The 20,431-nt window shown below is 42.4% G+C and overlaps 1 protein-coding gene across 6 annotated transcripts in view; it reads right to left on the bottom strand.

Annotated features, from left to right (window-relative positions):
* SEMA6C (semaphorin 6C) overlaps window positions 1-20,431 on the bottom strand; it is a 464,232-nt gene that overhangs the window by 352,062 nt on the left and 91,739 nt on the right. Inside the window, exon 1 of one of the 6 annotated variants that reach the window (XM_068253591.1) lies at window positions 1,496-1,575. The exons of the other annotated variants lie outside the window; for them this stretch is intronic. The gene's annotated coding sequence lies outside the window, so the exon portion shown is untranslated. Of the gene's footprint in view, window positions 1-1,495; window positions 1,576-20,431 lie in introns of those variants that run through there. 6 annotated transcript variants of the gene reach the window in all.

The following is a 20,431-nucleotide window of genomic DNA, read 5'->3' as shown; positions in this document are numbered from 1 at the left end:
CATTTTGGGGTTACAGTTCGCTCCAGACCCCTCAAGTTTGATATAATTGTTTTTGAAAAATTCTGAACAACCTGAAAATGTTATTAGATTTAACATAACCTGTACGGTTTTGGAGATAGAATACCTATCATGATTCAAATATATTCCTGTCTCCATGAGAAGGGGCTGGCTCTTCTCAGGTTCTAAAGATGTGTGTGATCCCCGCCCTCGCTCCTCCTTGCTAGAGTAAAGGGTTGTAACTTAACTGGGCCAGGTTGTCCAAGGTCCTTCATCTAAAATCTGTGTTGTATAACATCAACTGGCAGCCAGCTGGACACTGGCAAAAAACACTTGGATTATTACACACAAAGGGCCTCTTGGCCTCTATGGCAATCGGCCATCTTGGACTTTCTACAAAGACATGCGATTGCTGCAAGGATTACCAATAATGATATTTAAACTGTATTTTAAGACATTCTGTTTCTCTTTCATCTCTACTCTTTTTCTATCAAACCGATCTGTTCTGCCGGACAGGTATATTTATCTGTGGGCTAAAGTATGCTGTGTGTATGTAGTTTTAGAATAAACTTAACGATTTTATCGTTCAGTCTTGTGCTTGTTCTGTTCATCTGATTGCTGCTACAACGAACTTGCCCTCTGAAGAGTCAGAGTCATTCTATCGCAATGTTTTATTATTTTCTTAAAAAATTATTGATTTGCTAGTTAGGTTGTAAATAACCGTTTTCTTCCATCTAGGAATAGCTAGCGGGAGTCTTTTTTCTCCTTGAACACGAGAGAGGGTTGGCAGTGAAATTACGCGATTTCCAGCGCAAAATGAATAGCTTTTATTTACCGATTGTACATACAAATGGGATTGTACATGTATGGGCACCTCCAACAAATCTTAACTGTTTACTACGCACACAGTGAATTTGCCTCCAGAAGTCTCTAGTGCATGAGACCTGCATGGCAACAGTGGCCTAGTAATACGGGATTGGTGAGTGATTGTCACATTACATATTGTCGATAGCGTTGCGACCAATCTTTATTGTCAGTCTGCTCACCGTACTTCCTGCCAATGCTAACAGGAGTAGATTAGACGGGATTGGCACGCTCTGTCACATTACTACCGTATTTTTCGGCATATAAGACGCACCTTGGTTTAGAGGGCAAAGAGAAGGGAAAAAAAATAAAAATAAACCTAGGTGCGTCTACACTGCAAGGGCATCTTATGGACCTAAAACTGCCTCTAAGCTACTTTATCTACACTACACTAATCTACACTACACTAATCCCTGCTCCCCTAACAACTAAGCTACACAGCAATACAATACACTAAACTACCACAACACATTAATACTATGCTACACTACACACCACTGCAATACCCTTCACTACACTACAATGCATTGACACAACACACAACTTAACTACACTACACTGTACTATACTAACACTAAGCTGCACTACAATGAAACCAGTAATACACCTGCTCCTGCCGCCACGCTCCTCCTACCCTCACTTCAGCCGCGATCCTCTTCACCTCCTCAGGTGCAGTTCTTGGATGCCACCTCCGCCGCCAGGTCCTCCGCTCCTGTGAAGGGGGAAAAATAAAAGCATTAGTGGCATTGTCCCCCTCTCCTGCCACTCATGGAAAGCCGCCCCCCCCCCCTCTGCCGCTATATGCCGGGTGTTCCATCCTCCTACTTCCTGTTTACATCACGTGCAGCCGCATCATGCGTAGCTCGAGCGCAACGCGGCTGGGGCTATGCATGACGTGGCTGCACGTGATGTAAACAGGAAATAGGAGGACAGGAGGATGGAACACCCGGTGTATAGCGGCAGAGGGGGGCGGCGGCTTTCCGTGAGTGGCAGCGCTGAGCGGATGGCGCAGGAGAGGGGTACAATGCCACTAATGCCTTTATTTTTCCCCCTTCACAGGAGGTGGCATCCGAGAACTGTGCCTGAGGAGATGAAGAGGACCGTGGCTGAAGCGAGGGAAAGAGGAGCATGGTGGCAAAATGGGTAAGCGCCTCCCTGAGCACTCTGCAACATTTTTTTGTGCATTTGGCATATAAGACGCACCCAATTCCTCCCCCCCCCCCCCCGTTTTGGGGAAGAAAAAGTGCGTCTTATATGCCAAAAAATACTGTACCTTTGTCTGACGATCCAGCACCGTTGTTTTCCGTCCTTTAGACGGGATCGCGGGGCTGGATTGTTACACTTGTAATCTCTGCGCCTGATGCAAATGTTTCACCTTGCATCATGAGAGAACCGGCCCTGCCTAAAAGCATATCAGGGGAGTACAGATCAGAAAAGGCTGCATTCTCTCACACAAAGCCTCCTCTGTGACCGGCAGCAACGCTGGAGGCTGAAATATGTACTGGGTGAGTGCTTCAATGCACCCCACAGCCCAGTCTGCTCATCTACTGCAGGTTAAATTGATTTAGAGTTCTAGAGATGTTGGTTACTAACGTTATATGCAAACTTGTATATTTCCTGTAAAACACACGCTTTGGTGTGCTCTTCCTGCTATCTTAATTATTTAATATAATATACTGGACAACATGGTAAGTTAGCTCAATTTACTAGAATTTTGCTTTTGATCACAGCATTCTGTAACTCTTGATCAATTGACAGTTTTGATATGCGGGCCTTTTAAAAAAAAAAAAAAAAATTGCTTACTTTGATACAGGTTTACTTCAAAGCAGACCTTTTTGCATATTTCATTAGCAGGTGCTGCGTTTAACCCAGATTTTATTTGGTGAATTTCTTATCCTATCAGGATACGAAAAGCTCCAAAAAGTAGCTGGGGTTTTGATCATGTGATTATACTGACATGATGTAAGCTAAGATTGTAACATCAGAATCTGCTTCTCTATATAGCTGTAAAAATTAAAGTGGGATGAAACTCTAAGTGCTCTTTCACACAGGGACGTTGCGTTGCAGGGGACGTTAAGGTTGCACAACGTTCCCCTAACGCAACGCATGGTGGTGCTAAAGTTGGACACTACATAGAGATGCGTTATGCGTCTCTTGGTGCGCCGTTTTCGTTCGATACTGATAGAACCAAAATGGAGCATGCGTCAAAAGACTGTGGAGACCACGTGATCGGAACACTCCGCATCACGTAGTCCCGCCAGCCAATCGTCGCACAAAGCGGCCGCTCCAGGAAGAAAACACTTTACGTCAGCACAGTGCAGTGAATATTAATTAGCCATGTGGCTAGGCACAACAGCGGACTCTCCCCTCCTCCTCTCCTGCACTGAAAAAAACTAACATTACTGAGCATGTGCAAACAGTCTAACACGGCTAAAACCGCGTATAACGCACAGCATGCTGCACTTTCATTGAACGTGCAGTGTTACACTGTAACGCAACGTGGGCACTGTGAACAGCCCATTGATTTTTCATTACTGTGAGTTGGGCTGCGTTACAGGCTGCTCTAACGTGCGCCTATAACATCCCACTGTGAAAGCAGCCTTAGGCCTCTTGCACATTTGCATACTGTGCCCGTTACTCTTTTGTGCCACTGCCCCGCTGCAAGGGCCATGCAAGTCTATGGGGACTTGCACAGTTCACGCGATGCAACACGATGTGCGGGAAGTATCTAAATCACAACAATGCCAACGCAAATGCTGCAGGGCTTTACAGCGTGATCCACAGCAATGCCAGTCAGTGGGCAACCCAGCAAGTGCGCACGAGGGAAGGACGGTGCAACGCAGCACCCGTGTGTAGAGCGATAGGAATCTCAGCGACGTACTTCCTGCCCAGCAGGGAGCACATCACTACCTGAACGTCGGTATTGTGCATATGACCCTGTCTCCACACTGTGAAGGCGGATTTCTGCAGTGCAATTTGGTGGCTCTGCTATGAAAACTGCCATTGCATTTTATTGCATAGCTGCTATATTTATATATTAAAAAGTATCTAGATATTACTATTATTGATTTATATAGCGCCAACTGTGAAGCATGCAGCTGAGATAAAGCACTGCCAGGAATGTTTACTAATTGTGGCGGCTAAGGAAAAGTGTGCTTGGCTTCCAACTAAAGAAAAAAGTGCTGTGTGTAACTGTTTGAATACTGTTCTGCTTCCATTTTTTTTCTCCTAGTAGGTTTTATAATGTAATTAATATTTTAGAGCAGAGAAATGATGCTGAGTTTCATACATTTTTAAGAAGCTACCTAGTTTAAAAAGTAAACTTTTATTGAACAAGCTGATCATATACCAAAAATGACATTTTGCTTCAGGAAATTGAAATGCCTAGATTATACAGGTATATACTACTTAGGTATGAGGTAAAAAATATTATTACATATCTGGTAATAAATACAGGACCTTAGAGAAAAGCACAATGGGAATACAGATGTGCTTTAACAGAACAGATGTTTTACAGTCAATTCAGAGTGATATCAACTTGGTTGATATCACTGCATCCCTCCCCATTATTCTGCAATCATAAAAGCAGCACAGGTAACCACAATTTATTTTTATATAGTGGTGGGCATACCTAATGATATCTGGATGAGTGAGTGCATGTCATTTTTCCTAGAACCCAGTTTCCCTTTATAGGAATCCTCCCTTATGAAGCCTTTGTTCAGATCCCCCCACACGCAAACTTTCCCTACACTCAACAAAAACACTGTAGTAGCATTTCCTTTCCACACTGATGGAATATTGTTCCTGGTTTCCTCTGGAAGGGTTTTGTATTCCTGTATGGTTTCCTGGTGATCTTTCACCCCATTCAGCATAGCAAAGCTCAGCAGCTTGTTGGATTGTGCACAGATGAGGAAAGGGACGGGCAGCACGATTAGGTAAGGAACATTACAAAATAGCTCCCTACTCTTTAGTTGGCAAACTCCACCTTCCATCACTGCACCTATAGAATACAATATAAAAGCTGAGCTGAGGTGCAGCAAAGAATTGGTTTAAGAATAACATCATATTTTCAGGTTTGAACCATGATATACTGCATGAACAAACAGAAGCATAACTACTGCATGTGATAACCTTGGCAAGCATAACTACTGCATGTGATAACCTTGGCTCTGTATCATGGAGTGTTTCATTCACTGCTTATTACAAGCTTATTTTTGCATGGTGCCTTATGTCAGGGGAAAACAAATAAACAGTTCTACAGTCAGGGTTATTCTGATGTCTGGCTACATTTCCAGCCAGGAGAGAGGGACACTCCTTCTCCTGGATGACATTTGCACCATGGGCAGTGGTCTCCTCCCCCTGGTTGGCATTTGTAGCACAGGCTGGTGTGGTCTGAGGTCTCCCTAGCACTGGACAGCAGTGAGCACGTTGTGGAGTGGCAACACAAGTCACAGGGAATGTCAGAACAGGGATCGGAGTACGGGGTCACTAATCCTGGCTGTGGGGCACATCATTCTCCAATGCAGCTGAATGGAGATTCTTTTAAATCTGTAAACCCCCCCTCCCCCCACACACACACACAATCACACACACTCACGCGCTCCCTCTGTAATTATACAGGCACGCACAGCACTGCGTCCACGCTGCACATATTGCAACTGCCTTTTAGTATATTAGATGCTGCATCCACCTCCTCTCAAATTGGTTGGCCACAAACAGCACCAGCATTGGCTAGTGGTAAGATGGAGCTACTGTTTTTGGCCAAACTCGCCCCTGCATGCTGCTCCATGACCCAGGTGAGACTTCCAGCACACTTTTACAGTGCCTAGTATCCTTTTACAGAGCCACCCAAGTGGTATTGTTATGGTAAAAAGCAGTTTTTCTTGGAGACGGTTATGGGGTCTCTGCGCTGGATCGTGGTGGCGGCTGAAGATGAAGCATCATTTGGATCTAGAGGCTTCCCCTCCTGAGGCAAGTACCACCCAGGTGCACTTTCCCCCCTACAGGTTTCGTTTAATGCTCACTTAGCTGTGCTACAGGAGTCAAACCTGGCGGAACAGACCCTACTTCAAACGATTAATTCTCACTTAGCTGTACTACAAAAGCGGATAAATGTCCGTGACAAGTGACAAGTGACAAGATATATATATATATATACTGTACAGCGCTGCGTAATATGTCGGCGCTATATAAATAATAATAATAAAATGTCAACTGGTTGAAAATGAATGCTGACAAAACTGAGCTCCTTGTTGTACAGTGCCAGCCCCTGGCATCAACGCTCCAGTCTCAATCAGCACTACTAAGAATACGGAATTCAGACATAAATAGCCCCAACCCTGTGTCCAGCCTTGCTGTGCTAATTGATGGGGTATTGAGCTTCAAAAACCAAACCTCGGCTGTAGTCAAATATTTCCACCTTCATCGGAGGAACATTGCAGAAATAAAACACCTCATTCACCCAGAGAATCTTTCAACCTTAGTTCATGCTTTCATCACATCACAGCTAGACTACTGCAATTCCCTATATACAGGCCTTCCAAATAAGGACCTGTACAATCTGCAGCTACAGAATGCTACTGCCAAGTTGCTAATAACCGACCCAGCCATTGTCACATTACACAGATTCATTGCTCACTTAAAGAGACACTAAAGCGGAAAAAAAAATCATGATATAATGAATTGGTTGTGTAGTGCGGATAATTACTAGAATATTAGAAGCAAAGAAAATATCTTCATATTTTTATTTTCAGTCATATAGTGTTTTTTACAACATTGCATCATTCTCTAATATTTGCAGTTTCCCCACTACTCAGCATTCTAAATAATTTTTACAGAGCAAGCTGTGAACTTTTGACCTGTCCTGAACGGTTCTTTGCAGAAGAAAAAGCCTGAGGGCCCATTCACACCTGAGCGGGAATCGCACGATTCCCGCTCGCGGCAAACCGCTAGCGGTTCTGCAAGAACCGCTACACATTGTAGCCAGTGGCCGTGTTCTCACTGCCGCGGTTGCGGTTAGCGATAACCGCAACCGCGTTGCATGCAGCGGTTTGCCGGCGACGAGCGTTCCGCGATTTGCGATCGTGATTAGCGTGCATAGCACGCTAATCGCGATCGCTCCAAAACCGCCGCAGTGTCCAGTGATTTTTCCGCGCTAATCGCGGGAAAATCACTCCCGCAGAACGCCGGCGGTAATCGCCGGCGTTCTGCGATTGTAAGTGTGAATGGGCCCTGATGGCTGAGATAATAAACTTCAGATAGCAGAGCTCTCTGCGACTTTGAAAGTCTTGGAATGTCTTAACTCTTCCTTTCTAACCACATTAGACTTATGTCTCTGCTCCCAATGTTTTATTTCTTAGCTGTACTACACATACAAATCATTATATCATAATTTTTAACTTAACTCTTTAACTGACTACCTGTAAAATGGAGAATCCTCTTCAAGATGTGACCATTGATATTCAACATTACTACACAATTTGGGCCCTGTATAAATAAAGGATTTGTTAAAACTGCATCACATCTCCCACAACCTCATATCAGCAGGGTCTATAAACTTGGTAACCCCCAGAAATCACCTCAAATCCTTTTGTCATGCTGCCCTACCTTTTAGAACTTCTTGCCACACGCAGCAAAGACAGCCCCATCCCTGGAGGTATTCAAATCCCACCGGAAAGGCCACCTGTTTAAACTGACTTTTTTGGACATGTAGATTTTTCCTCTGTACCACAATTTACCATTTAACGTATTACTGGTCTGAGACACACTTATGCCGTTTTGTATGGGAGAAAAGCATTTTACAAATTACCGGCATTGTTGTACTTATAATTGCTACCACAAAGTTTCTATGTCCTTTCTGCAAGTCCAGAGTTTTGTTGAACTACTTCAGAAGAAAAAATGTTTGCAAAAGCCAGGACACCAAAGTAATGACTCTTCATCTTGGTTTTGTTTTGTGCATACTGTAGTTGGTAAAGGACTGATAATTTCTTCAGTAGCGATTTCATTGAGCATCGGTTTCCTAGAGTACAGTGGCCAAAACCCCAGAAAGCTATGGTGTACACACTGTAGCCTCTCCTCTATTCTCTACATAAATATTTTTGGCCCATCACCAGGAAATATATGGTCAGCCCGTTAGTAATATTTATTGTACATACGATGGATATTTATGGAAGGCAAGTGTCCGCTGAGACAGGAGCTGGATAACTGAGATTTGTCAGGTCTAAGGATCATTATACAGTTATACAGCCAATTTACACCGACCAGACTCAGCAAAGCACAGTGCTGGCCTGGTATTGGAGAACTGCATCAGGATGTGCTAATGTAGAAAAGGAAAATGCAAAAAGACAGAGAAATGAAAAAGGGGAGGGGCTTTGGGGGAGAGAGAAGAGAGAGAGAGAGAGGGAGAGGGAGAGAGAGAGATTGGAGAAGAGAAAAAATACAGAAAATGTAAGGGAAAGCTAAGGAGAAAGAGAGGGAGAGAGCAAAGATGGGCTGGGGTGTATAAACAGATAGATGGATAGATAGATACAGTGGGATGCGAAAGTTTGGGCAACTTTGTTAATCGTCATGATTTTCCTGTATAAATGTCAGTTATATATATTGTATATATTGTATAGGAGACAATCACAGTGGTATTTGAAAAGTGAAATGAAGTTTGATTTACAGAAAGTTTGCAATTATTGTTTAAACAAAACCTCAAGGGTTCTGGTCTCTTCTAAGTGCCTATCATTGGAACCCCCAGATAGAATTATAAGAAATAATTTTAGTTACCAACCTGTCATAGCATCAAACAGCTCTAAAGCACACTTACAAGAAAAATAACATTTACATTGAGTTTTTCTCCTGGCTGACTCAAAGCGCCAGAGCTGCAGCCACTAGGACACGCGCAATAGGCATTACAAATGTTAGGGAGTATTGCCCAAGGTTTCCTACTGAATAGCTGCTGGCTTACTGAATAGGAAGAACCAAGATTCGAAGCCTGTTCTCCTGTGTCAGAGGCAGAACCCTTAACCAGTCATTACACTTACACGTGAAATTCTTATTTAGTTGCTATATTGTTACACTTCAAATTCCAATCTATTATAAAATGGTTGGCTCAGGACCTTTACAACATACCAGTTCCAACAAAGATATAATAAAATATTGCTGCACTCAACTCAAGAACAAAGAAGTCCAGATTTGTTTCTGGCTTTGTCCTGTTCCAGCCCTTCAAGATAAATAATGATCTCAGTCTGTTTCATTGTTTCTAGAGGACTGTGTGCACTCAAGAAGTACTGTTTCAAAAATATCCTTGAAGAATGCTGTATGAAGAATGGATAACTGAGTAAGAAGAAGAAAAACTTAACTTGACTGCACAGAGCCCAGGCCTGAACTCCAATGAACACTTTTGGGATGAACTGCAGCACAGTAGTCCCCTGCCTGAGAGTAGTGGTCTATCAACCCCCGCAGGATGCTCTGGTGAACACTGGAAAACCTCATGCTACCCACCAGTGATGAGCCAGAGTAAACTGTACTGTGAGCATCATCACCAAATATCACTGACAGCACTGATAACACTTCTGCCTAAATGGGTGGGAATCCCCAAAGCCATGATCAAACATTTTGTGGAATACCATCCCAAATGATTGGACATTGTCATAGCAATACAAAATGAGGGCCAGCTCCATGTCAGTACAGTACCTATGGTTTTGAGACTGAATGTTCAAAAAGTATGCAAGGGTTTGGTGTACCTGCTTTCACATAATGGATAGATAGAAAGATAGATAGATAGATAGATCTGATAAACAAAGGTGAACTATTAAATGTATCAGGGCATCCTCTGTGGACCCTAGATCGAACTGAAAATGGATATGCTAATTCTATTGTCTTCTACCATCTATCCACCCATTATTAAGAATAAGAAAAGAAGAAATTAGCAATTTAGATGATCTTTTTGGCTAAAAGATTTTTTTTCAGGAGTCTTACGTACACCGAAACGATGACAGATAAATGGAAACATACTATATAATGTAATTATCTTTATTCCCTGGCCATCAGTGATGGAGCTCTAACCTTCAGAGGTCATTATGGCGCTATTACGGTCTGGTGATCCCACTCTCCATTAATGGTGGAAGAAAAATAGCTTGTGGCCACACTTATAGAAACAATTACTCCTCCAGCCTAAAGCTACTCATTCCGAGATGGGATTTGAATGTGGCCACCCCCCACACCAATGACATTATAATCCTATTTGTAGAAGCTGCAGGGCTAGAGATGCCATAAAGGTATCAGTCATGTCATTGCTCAGCTGCAAAACACAATCCACCCATTAGTCGTCCATGAGTACAAATATAATCCTACAATTCCTCGCCTTTCCAGCCTTCAGGCCAAAGTGGGAGGTCTGAAATACCACGAAGATAGATTTTTCAGCAGCCTTCACTCTATTATGGTGAACACTCCAATAAAAGTGGCTGTAGCCATTTTGCCTTCCCACCGTTAAAACCCATCCACTGTTTTCTGAAACACTAGTTTCAGAAGCATATCTGTAAAACCGCCTTATCAATGAATCTACATTGCATGACTGATTTTCCTTCTAAAACTAGATATGGTAATGCAGCTGTTTACAAGCAGGCTACAAAGAAAATACCCATTGTTTTGCACCACATATTTATCTGTTCTGCTTTTGCTTTCTAAAGCCACATACACACGCTAGATTCAAGTCAGCTAAGGCAGCACCCAACCAGCGGACACTCCAATTTGGTCCTTCTAAACACTCCAAACATCCATGTGAAATATTTACATAACTACTGACTCTGTAAAAAGGTAGTACGCCTTCTATGATGGATGTCTGGTTACCCAGAAAATTATCTGCGTATGTTAAATGGATGTTTGGAGTATTTAGCTGAAGGAGAGCAGCAGAGGTAGATTGGGCAAGTGGCTTGAGTAAAGTGTGCAGCCTGCTGCATGTAAATAATGGACAGGGCTGCAAAGTAATTTCTAGTTGCAGGAGAAAATCAATAATGCAATATTATTGGATTATTGATGAAGATAAGATTTAGGCTGCACTGAAGAAGTCATTATGATCTCAGAGTCTCAGTGTCGGGAGTATTAATAAAAAGGTGACTTGCTTCAGCGACTGGTGCCCGGAAATACTTTCTTTTCTTCAATCCTTGTCAATATCGTCTACTGGAGGCACAATTGCTTGCTGGCACCTGTATCTCCCGACCTGCCAGTTTCACATCTAGTGCCGATTTTCCTTCACTCTTTACAAATACAATTATGATCTCAAAGCAGTGCTGCAACATTTCAGCATACTCTCAGAGCAGGTGAAAGGGAAACATCCCAGCTATGGTCTATGTTGGCCTTCACTGAAATCATCAAAACTGTATGTTTTGTTGACATAATATACAGTGGCTTGCAAAAGTATTTGGCCCCCTTGAAGTTTACCACATTTTGTCACATTAATGCCACAAACATGAATCAATTTTATTGGAATTCCACATGAAAGACCAATAAAAAATGGTGTACACGTGAGAAGTGGAACGAAAATCATACAGGATTCCAAACATTTTTTACAAATAAATAACTGCAAAGTGGGGTGTGCGTAATTATTCAGCCCCCTGAGTCAATACTTTGTAGAACCACCTTTTGTTGCAATTACAGCTGCCAGTCTTTTAGGGTATGTCTCTACCAGCTTTGCACATCTAGAGACTGAAATCCTTGCCCATTCTTCTTTACAAAACAGCTCCAGCTCAGTCAGAGTAGATGGACAGCATTTGTGAACAGCAGTTTTCAGATCTTGCCACAGATTCTCGATTAGATTTAGATCTGGACTTTGACTGGGCCATTCTAACACATGGATATGTTTTGTTGTAAACCATTCCATTGTTGCCCTGGCTTTAGGTTTAGGGTCGTTGTCCGGCTGGAAGGTGAACCTCCGCCCCAGTCTCAAGTCTTTTGCAGACTCCAAGAGGTTTTCTTCCAAGATTGCCCTGTATTTGGCTCCATCCATCTTCCCATCAACTCTGAACAGCTTCCCTGTCCCTGCTGAAGAGAAGCACCCCCAGAGCGTGATGCTGCCACCACCTTATTTGAAAGTGGGGATGGTGTGTTCAGAGTGATGTGCAGTGTTAGTTTTCCGCCACGCATAACGTTTTGCATTTTGGCCAAATAGTTAAATTTTGGTCTCATCTGACCAGAGCACCTTCTTCCACATGTTTACTGTGTACCCCACATGGCTTGTGGCAAACTGCAAATGGGACTTCTTATGCTTTTATGTTAACAATGGCTTTCTTCTTGCCACTCTTCCATAAAGGCCAACTTTGTGCAGTGCACGACTAATAGTTGTCCTATGGACAGATTCCCCCACCTGAGCTGTAGATCTCTGCAGCTCGTCCAGAGTCACCATGGGCCTCTTGACTGCATTTCTGATCAGTGCTCTCCTTGTTCGGCCTGTGAGTTTAGGTGGACGGCCTTGTCTTGGTAGGTTTACAGTTGTGCTATACTCCTTCCATTTCTGAATGATCACGAACAGTGCTCCGTGGGATGTTCAAGGCTTTGGAAATCTTTTTGTAGCCTAAGCCTGCTTCTAAATTTCTCAATAATTTTATCCCTGACCTGTTTGGTGTCTTGTTTGTACCTTATGGTGTTGTTGCTCCCAATATTCTCGTGGACAACCTCTGAGGCCTTCACAGAGCAGCTGTATTTGTACTGACATTAGATTACACACAGGTGCACTCTATTTAGTCATTACCATTCATCAGGCAATGTCTATGGGCAATTGACTGCACTCAGACCAAAGGGGGCTGAATAATTACACACACCCCACTTTGCAGTTATTTATTTGTAAAAAATGTTTGGAATCATGTATGATTTTCGTTCCACTTCTCACGTGTATACCACTTTGTATTGGTCTTTCATGTGGAATTCCAATAAAATTGATTCAGGTTTGTGGCAGTAATATGACAAAATGTAGAAAACTTCAAGGGGGCTGAATACTTTTGCAAGCCACTGTATAAATAAGCATAAAGGACAGAACATTTGTAGAAGTTGTGCTCTTGTGTCTGGAATCCTATTTGAGTGTTGTATTTGTAATGTGTTTTCTGTAATTAAATCAGGCATTAGGAGAGGTCAGCAGCAGATGGCTAGGCTCAGTATCACCATAAATCAACGTTCGTTTACCCAGTGAACACAAACTACTGTTTTAACCCACTGACCCCCTGCTTTAGAAAATAAAGAACTTAAAGGCTAGGCCTGCTTCATTATTTTCATTTCAAGATGAAGCTGTCCCATTTCCTTGGTATGGGAACTCTGGAGTAGCTGTGGCCATTAGCTCAATATCCTAAGAGGACTCTCACAACGTGATCAGAATGCACTTCTTGTAGAGCCTATGCCGAACTTACTGCAGCCTTGCCCCGTGTCCCAATTACCGATCTGTAACCTTCAATGTGAACATGTGATTTGCTTTTAATTTACTGGAAGCTTACTTGAAATTCACTCTGTCTTTTTTTTTTTTTTTTTTTTGTGGTTTTCTTTCTGTTGACCCATATAAGCAAGCAAGATAAACGTTTAATTCTGCTGTGGAGCAGACCGCTTTGAAATGACTTTTAGTGCAATAGAAGAGTGGTAACAAGTGAGCCCAGGCTTCACAGGAACAACATGTCCCATCATGGCCTCTCAGCTTGGTATGATGGTTAATTATAGTCAAAGTACATTTGGAATGTGATTACTATGCCTAACCATGATCAATTAATGACCTCTGGGACTTATATGAAGAGAATGAAAGAGAAAATACAGGAAGTCAGTTGAGCAAAGGAAAATGTCTTTCTCTGGAACAAGAACTAGAGGTCAAAAAGGTTTACAAGTTTTCTATTAAAGCCCATTTCTAGGAAAATATTTACTTTAGTTACAGATAGTGTGTTAAGGGGTTTATTGCAGTTCTGTGACCACCCATTTGGTAGAACTTCTCTCATTTATTCTCCAGGTTGGAAATGGGGCAATCCCTTCAACAGCAAAAGAGATAGCAGCAAATAAAACAATTTTTTGCAAGGTGGGGAAAAAGTTAGAATGATGGACTAGTTTTTATTGCAGTGCCTCATTTATATATTTTGTGCCTTCATTTTCATGTTAAAATCTTTCTACTAAATTGTGACTCTGCAAGAGAGACCTAGTAGTGACAATAACAAAACAACACACAGCCCCATTAGTATACTGGAGTATCCTCCAGTGCCAAGTTTAATGCAAGTCCAACTGTAAGTATGGTTGCACAGACCCTGACTTGGGTGCAGTGGTTGGCTCTGCCCACATTGTGACATTACTCAACCCCCCTCCCCCCCCCCCCCCCCCCACACACACACCTTGGACTTTTCAGTCTGTCTGAGGGGGTGTAAGGCTTACAGCTAATATGAACCTACCGTTATTAAAAGTCTAAATCTAACGCCAACCCTCACCTTAACCTTAGCAGATAACCCTCACTCTGAAGTGTATATTTCCACAGTTCCAAGAAGGAAGACTGATTTATCTGTACCAAAAACAAAACTATATTCTCAACAAGGCCAGGTAGGGTTATATGCGACCATTTGGGTGCATAAGTGTGACGCTGTCGATATGACATATCGAATGCGTCATGGAGTTACGAACGCCAGTTTCTTCGCAAACCAACCAAACTGACATTTGTTGTTTTAAAATCCCTTTTTTTTCTCTTACTCTCTGGCTGCTAACAAACCCTGGCTCTTTGGTAGCTTCTAATTACAGCTCTTCTCACCTCGGTGTTAAAGCGGTTCCCACCAGCCTCCCTGGAAAGGTTATAGCTCATCCATCAGAGATTAGATGGACAGAAGCTAATAAACCGCCCCTTCCCCCAGACTGGTAGGAACCGATCACAGCAGGGGGTTCTCTCAGGATTACCTCAGCTGAAGGATCAAAGAGAATCCATCTCCCAGCTGACCTTTCTGTGATCTCACAAATATGAAATCCATCTTTTGTCATAAAGATGACTTTCCAAATAGGCAACGGCCTTTAGAACCCGCTTATTATGAAATTCGGAACCAACCACACAATTGGATGTTTCCGAATTACAGGTAAGCCCTGCCAAAGCAGAGATATGCATTTTGGGGTCACCGTTCACTCTAAACCCCCCAAGTTTGATATAATTGTTATAGTTAAATTCTGATCAACCTGAACATGTTATTAGATTTAACATAACCTGTATGGTTTGAAGATTAGCACACCTATCATGACTCAGCAATATTTTGGTGTTCATGCGAGGGGTGGGTAGATCTCCTGTTCCAAAGAGGTGTGTGATCCACTCCCCCTAACCCCTCCTTGCTGGAGTGGGGGCTATAACCAGAAAGAGCCCAGAAAGCTCTGGGTCCTTTATCTTTAATCCGAAGCCTAGTAACATCCTGGCAGCCCGCAAGGACACGGGCCAAAACCTCCATCTTGGAACTATTTCTAACAAAGGCCCGTTGGCCGCATGGCAACCACCATTTTGGACTTTCGCCAAAGACTTGTGATTGCCGCATGGACTACCAATAACGGTATTTGAACTGTATATTCGGACATTCTGTGTCTTTTCATCTCTTCTCTCTGTCAAGCCAATCTGTTCTAAAATAAGCTGTGTGTATGTAGTTTAGAAATAAACTAACTTTTTTTATCGTTCAGTCGTGTGCCTTTTCTGGTCATCTGATTGCTGCTATAATGAATCTGCCCTCTGAAGAGTCAGTCATACTACCGCATTGTTTTATGATTTGCTTATAAATTGTTGATTTGCTAGCTAGGTTGTAAATTACCGTTTCTTCCTTTTAGGGTTAGCTAGTATCCGATTTCCTGTGCGGAATCAATAACTTTAGTTTTCTCGATTGGAGACAATTGAGATTGCATCATATATGGACCCAGTAACCTTTCTTTAACGTCGCATTGCTCACAATCTTTAAGCCTTCGGAAGTGACTATTCCCCGAATGGTGACTGGAGCATGTTGAACGTAATTGGGCTGGCTACCGTATCATGATAGCGGGAGTCTCTTTCCTCCCTACAGAACACGAGAGAGTGGTGGCAGTGTATTTACCCGATTTCCAGCGCGAAATCGATATTTTTAGTTTACCGATTGTATATACAATCAGAATTGTACATGTATGGGCACCTCCGACCAATCTTAACCGTATACAACGCACACAATGAATTTGCCTCCAGCAGTCTCTAGTGCATGAGACCTGCATGGCAACAGTGGCCTAGTAATACGGGATTGGTGGATGTTTGTCCCATTACATATTGTCGGCAGCTGTGCGACCAATCTTTATGATCAGTCTGTTCACCGTACTTCCTGCGTATGCCAACGGGAGCAGATCAGACGGGATTGGCACGCTGTGTCGCTTTTTCTTTCTTCCCTCTGACGATCCAGCAACCGGTCTTTGTTGTTCGTCTGCGCCCGTACTTCCTGCGTACGCTAACGGGAGCAGATCTCGACGGGATCGCGGGGCTGGATTGTCACAATAAGTGATTCCATATGGAACACAATATGACCCTTACAGATTTCTTAGTTGTTACTCAATACAGGGAACTACAGGGCATTATACACTGGGGGAAAAAACCTCCCCTTAAAGAGTAACTGTCAGGCTGCAGAAGCTAATTTAAACCTCTATTCTCCTGTGTTAAACAGTTTAGAAGGAAGCCATAAAGGCATTATTGAAGATAAAAATCTCTTTTACCTTTGATGTGTTCTTATCAGAAAAGCTGTTAGACCTAAGAGGACACAAGCCGCATACTATACTGCAAAGCATTCTGGGGCCCTCCCCTCGGCTACTAATGAGACCTTTCAGCAGCTTGTAACTCAGTCCAGCGCGTAGCACTGATAAATCTCCGGGGCAGAGTACACTGCAGGAGTCAGCTATTGTTCCTAGCCACATGGCTCATTAATATTCACTGCACACTGTGTTGTTCAAATACGAGCTTATCTGATCAGGAAGCAGGCAGGACATGACGACACATTTGACAGAAAAACATGGAGCCTGCCATGAGCTGTCAGGAGCATCTATCTCTGCATATACTATATACAAATTCTGTGAAGTACAAACGTGGACAGTGAAATGCATATGTAATGTAAGTACAGCCAATCTTTAGCTACTGATATATGTGTTTATTTTCTCTGAGACCTTATACCTAACAGCTCCTCTTTAAAGTGGTGCAAGGTCACTTCTGCAAGTAATCACTCTGCACTTCCAAGTTTCATGTATGATGTATAACAATAAACTTATCACCTTAATTGCTTGTAATTTGTCTGCGCATTTTGTCCGCATAAACTTGTAAGCACATGCAAATGAGATTGAGTAATGTCAGTCACAGTATGTGACCTAAATTTGATTAAATGAATAAAACACTTTTCAATCAAACTATTGGTTCGTACCCATTGGGGAAAATATAAAATCATGCTCAAATTTCCTTCACCTGCATTTTTCACTTCATGCGTTATACCATTCCATGACTCACAATTGTTTTAAGCGCACTTAATTATGCAACTATTTGAGAGTTAGGGGTATTGTCCTCCACTCTAATCCCTATCTTATGCCCTTCCTCCCCATTCCCCTAAACCCTATCTTCCTTTCCTGTTCATTCCTTATCCTTAACCTTTTCCACTACCCTTTAACTTCCGTCTGTCCCCCACCCCCCAGCAGCCATGCGTGTGCTTACATTTCCTGCTGTGCTTTTATTTTTAGATACCAGCCTACATCTCAAATAAAACCATTAAGCCGGGAACTTACTCCTGAGGAAGTTAATTTTGTCTTATGTTCACAAAATGCGATGAGATCTAGGTTCATCTCAGCTGAACTATATTCAATTGTGTATGATATACGGTATGTGGTGACTTACGGCCCCGTAAAACTCCTCTGTGGGCCAACTTGAACAATGGGGGCTGCTCTTGCTGTATGCAAGTGTGTGTACATTACTTCACTATTGTTGTCTTGTGCTGTTATTTCTTCTCTTGTATATACAATTTTGAATTGTATAATGTTAATACAATTTGTTTCAATTTTGACTAAATGACCTGATTCCTTAATTCTCTCCAATTATATCTCTCTATCCTATTGGCTCTGTTACAAGATGAGCATTTTGCTATATATAATGAATAGTCTAATTTTGAATGGGCATTGTGACTCGGTCTATACTCCCTATTGCCTCAAAAAGTCTGAACCAAAGGATTAACGTCATGGGCCAAAGGATAAACCTAGCATAATCAAGTGTGGTTTTGATAAAGCATCTTTAACAACTAATGGATAAAAATGATAAATCCATGGTTCCAGCACCTCTGTTTCTCCCAGGTCAATAATTTCATCTATGCCTCTTACTATTTTTCCCTTTTATAGATCACTAAGCCACATGCTTCTAAAATACTGGTATAAATATATTTGAAAGAAATGTCACCCAATTTTTTTTTAATAATGTCTGTAATTGTAAATAATGTCTGTAGTTGATTCATAAGGTCAATAATTAGTGAATAATCTTGATAGAGGCTTTCATTTACAGATCTGATATTTCCCTGGCCATCTCTTGACAGAGTAAAGTCCTTCGCTAATCTCCAGGAATAATCCTCTATCATCTCTCTGCTGTAAAACTCTTTTTTACTCAAACATCTGTTGATGCTAATACTGTGAATAATCTGGGCATAATTAGCATTTTCACATCCTATCCCCACATGTTTATAACGATAAGCATATTTGCCAACGTTGAAATCCAGGGAGGTTTCAGATATGATGTAGTAATTTGTATTAAGATTTGCCCTGTCACAAAGAGGATGCAGCATATTCTCTACAGACTAATGAATCTCTCAGGCACAGAGTGGGATACATATGAATGTGATAGTTACATATAACCTAGCAATTTACTGGGAAACAGTTATAACTGTGATTCAGAGAAGAATTAATTTTGATTAGTAAGCCAACATTCATAAGAAATAAGTTTTCGTTTAGTTTAGACCAGTAACTTAATGAAGACAATGTGCAGGAAGCCATTTAGAAGTCCAATATTACACCTACGTACAGCCTATTTATCCTATCTATTTAGAAACCCTGCCATACACTCATCTCCCAGTGCCCATACTCAGTGACTAGGCGGTGTTATGAGTACGTACATGCCACCAGGTCATGGAGTACGGGCACCGGGAGATCATGAAAGTACACAGTAGGGAGCATGCCAGATAATTTGGGGCTTAACCTAACCAGCCAATCACGGGCGCTGCTGTTCTGAATGGAGCCAATGGTCTCACAGGCAGGACTATGGCTCCGTCATTGGACCAATAACTGCACTCGCTGCTACTGAGCAAGTGCAGTACTTGGTCCAATGACAGAGCCATGGTCCCGCATGCGAGACTATTGGCTCCAGTCAGAACAGCAGGCACCCGTAATTGACTTGTTAGGATGCAGTGCTTCCGCATTGATTGGCCACACAGCATCAAGAAGTTGAAGTGACTCCAGATCAGCTGTAGCCGAGGCCTTCACATGGAGGGAGGGACAGAATGGCTGCATGGACATGTCGGGCTCAGCTCCTGCCACATAATTTACTGGTACATCAGTGGCAAGTGAGGGGCAGGTGAGACACAGGAGGACACGGGACCGATGAGGACACCAGAGACAGAAGGACACTGGCGAATGGAAGAACAGAGAAGGCACTTATGGGGGGACACCTTCGGACTATAAGACAAACTGACTCCCTCCCCCCAACACACACTGGGTGGCCAGACAAGATATTAGGACTTTGATTTATGCTTTACTTACGTTATCCACAGAATAAGGAAGCAGAAGTGGAAACCTGTTTGGAAACTGTTCATATATTTGGATGGAGTGAATGGCTAGTTGTCTTGATAAATAAATTTGGCATACAAAATGGTTTGCATGCACTCATGACAGGTAGTCTTTAAATCTCCTGTGCTATGGGACTTTCATGTTACCCACAGGAAAAACTGCACTTTCAAACCATTCATCCAATTTTGTGTAATTAACGGCATTGTCTCATTATGCGAGTACGGTAAACACATTAGTAAACATAAGTGAATTTCCCCTTTGCCTTGGCTATCGGATCTCTGGAAACAATAGGCTGCTGCTGGACTGCATTTGTGCTGGGAATTTTATTATGTTTTGTGCTTCCTCCCTTCCCAGATCAGTCACGCTGACCTTCCAGCCAGCAGCTTGCCTGTACATTGCTGATAAATGGCAGAAAGAGTCATAACAGAAAACAGCTTACTTCTGAGGAGTAAACCAGATATACACACTAAGACCAAACGGTGCAGATTTTTGGAAAAAGCCCTCTTACTTGTAGAAATGGAAACTTTAATTCATAACCCTTCCTTTGATGAGACTCAGTTACAAATATACATTAGTAATATCTAGTCTTTCCATTACTGAATGGAGCATAACCCGTTCATAATGTCACCCATGCCGCGAGGTGCAGGGCAGCATACTTTTCCTTCATCCAGGATATGTCCTCACTCTTCTCTTCACTGTAGCCGCTGTTCAGTCTATCAGCCTGTGGCTCCCCTCTCTGCACATGAAATGCAGAAATGCAGAGATAGGAGCCAATATAATGTACATAGGCTACAGTGAA

Source organism: Hyperolius riggenbachi, chromosome 9, assembly GCF_040937935.1.
Source record: "Hyperolius riggenbachi isolate aHypRig1 chromosome 9, aHypRig1.pri, whole genome shotgun sequence".
Lineage (NCBI taxonomy): Eukaryota > Metazoa > Chordata > Amphibia > Anura > Hyperoliidae > Hyperolius > Hyperolius riggenbachi.
This window is presented reverse-complemented; position numbering and strand designations above follow the sequence as displayed.